General features: G+C 37.2%; 1 pseudogene; it reads right to left on the bottom strand.

The window, feature by feature from the left end:
- Positions 1-1081: 1081 nt before the first annotated feature.
- LOC116906073 lies at positions 1082-1539 on the bottom strand (annotated as a pseudogene).
- Positions 1540-2421: the final 882 nt, after the last annotated feature.

The raw sequence follows: 2421 nt of genomic DNA on the forward strand, positions 1-2421 counted from the left end.
AGGATTACTTTTGCTTATCCTAGCTGTGAATTAAAACCCCAAGACTTATATTTATTAATTATATCTTTAAACCTTAACTTACTTTTGTTCCCAACTAACTCTTATAACTTAAAATAATCCATCCATTTTAATCTATGTTCTGTCAAATGACTATATGATTACCTCTCCTTTATACCTTTATACTGCTTTCTCCTCTGCATTTGGCTGGCAACATCTGCTCCCAAATTGATTCCAGAGTTCCTATCTACCCTGCCTAATCTCTTCTTTCATGGGGACCATTAGCCTTTTGAATCCAGTAAATGGTTGGGTGATTAAGTGATTACTTAATATGATTAGAGATATAAATAACAATTCCAAAGCTCTTGTCTTCACTCAATATTATGCTGCCCAGAAATCAGTTTTTGAATGACACACCACAGTTTTTACACAGTGCACAAAAAGCTCACTCCAACACAGGAATGTGTAGAACATGTTCACTAATTTAAACTCCTCTCTGAATGTTACATGCGAGGATTTTCAGATGTACATAGAATTTCTTCTGTGTCAGAGTTTGAACATCTGAGGACAAATGTAAACTATATGGTACAAAAATTGAATCTTTTATTTATTCGATAAATGTGTACTAACAAAGTTAGTTAAATACATTAGGTGCCCAGCCAATGAGTTCTTAAGACCTAGAAAATATTGTGGAAAACTTAGAGCAGCTCACTAACACAAAAATTTCAGTGAATGGTGTTATATGTACTGTATCACCCTCTGACCTATATGTTGGTCAGAGAGCACACTATAACTAGCCCTTAGCAATAGAGCCTATCCTCATGGTCACAAGTACAACATGAAATTTTTCTTTATGGTCACACCTTAACAATAAAGAAGCAATGGCATTTAAAATGGTTATAGAAATTATTGTTGCCTTGAGACCCTTATCCTTTTAGAAGGATGACAAAGTCACTATAGAACAGTGAGGAGGAAGCAAAAAATAGACACTCAAGATTACTCTTTCTCACCGAGTCTAAAGGTTAGTCTTTCTGTCATCTTAGTTCGAGGGCAGTTTCCTGTTCCTTCAAGATTTCTGACATACTCAGAATGTGGTTTCAATGCTGTGTCTAACACAATAATAGACTACAGAATCCTCAGTCTTCAGGCTGTTGAGCACCATGTAGGCTGTGTTGGAGGATGTGTCTACAGTCAGTGTGGCCTTGCCCTTGAACTTCTGATTGTACACAGTATCACCATTTCCAGGATTAATAACTCCAATCCAATCCAGTCCCTGTTCAAGAGCCTGCTTCACCCAGTCTATTTCCTAGTCAGTGAAGGTGTACCCAGAAGCCTTGCAAGACATCTTCACAGAAGCCCCAGGCTTCACCAGCTCAGCTTCTATCTGCTGCAGCTGTACCTCTGAGTAGACATCTGTGGAGAGAATGGCATAATAGATGTCATTGTCACGTCAGGCCCTGTTTTCCTTTCAGATTTGGAAATGGTGAGCCTCTTACCTGCAGTAACTGACAGGAGGAAAAGAAAGACCAAGTTTCATTCCATGGTTAGAGTTCTTTTTTCAAAGACTGTGGAAAGGACACTGATCTTTTGTTGTTTTCATGGTATGGGCCTCCCTTTTTTTACTGCCACAGACTTAGGTGATTTACATATCCATGAGCAGGGGGGCTTCTTACATAAGAATCTAGTCCAGGTGTAGAAGAATTGGATGGAAAGGACTAAAAAGGCACATGGGTCAGGCAGCAGGATGCTCAGATACAATGCATAATTCTGAGAAAATGCAATCCAAATGTTTTCCCTGAGACCTGGGCAGATGCTGTAAATTTCACTTCAGGGACTAAGCTCTCAAAGATTTTTTTGTCCTGAGTCTGTCGCTCCACATTGGGACAATTTTATGACTTTGACTTACAGATGGTGATTTTTGGTGGTGGTGGTGGTGGTGGTGGTGGTGGTAGTGAGATATTGAATGAAAATTCCAAAAACAGTTAACTTTTTTTTTTTAGAATTTAGAGCTTTCTTTCAGATATTTGCAATTAATATTTGCCTTTTTGTCTCTCAAAAGTATAATATAGTTCAAAACACACAAACTGACTAAAATTAGAGGTGTTTCAAAAACATTCACATATCACTTATTACTGCACCAATATCATGAATAACTAAAATATATAAATAAATCAGAGATGTATCACCAAAGATTACAAAGATTATAGATTACACACATACATAAATTAGTATTAGCTATATACGCATAAGTAGAGTTATCACTAGTATAGAGTAGACCTCCAGAATTCTTCCACAAAAAAGTGATTTTATTTCGCTCATCAATCATCAAATGCCATCAATCTTCAGCTTGATGTGAGCCCTAAGAGTTTCTCCCCATGCGTGTTGTAATTTTTTAATTGTTTCATTATTGTTAGGGCTGATAAC

Source organism: Rattus rattus, chromosome 7 (assembly GCF_011064425.1).
Source record: "Rattus rattus isolate New Zealand chromosome 7, Rrattus_CSIRO_v1, whole genome shotgun sequence".
Taxonomy (NCBI): domain Eukaryota; kingdom Metazoa; phylum Chordata; class Mammalia; order Rodentia; family Muridae; genus Rattus; species Rattus rattus.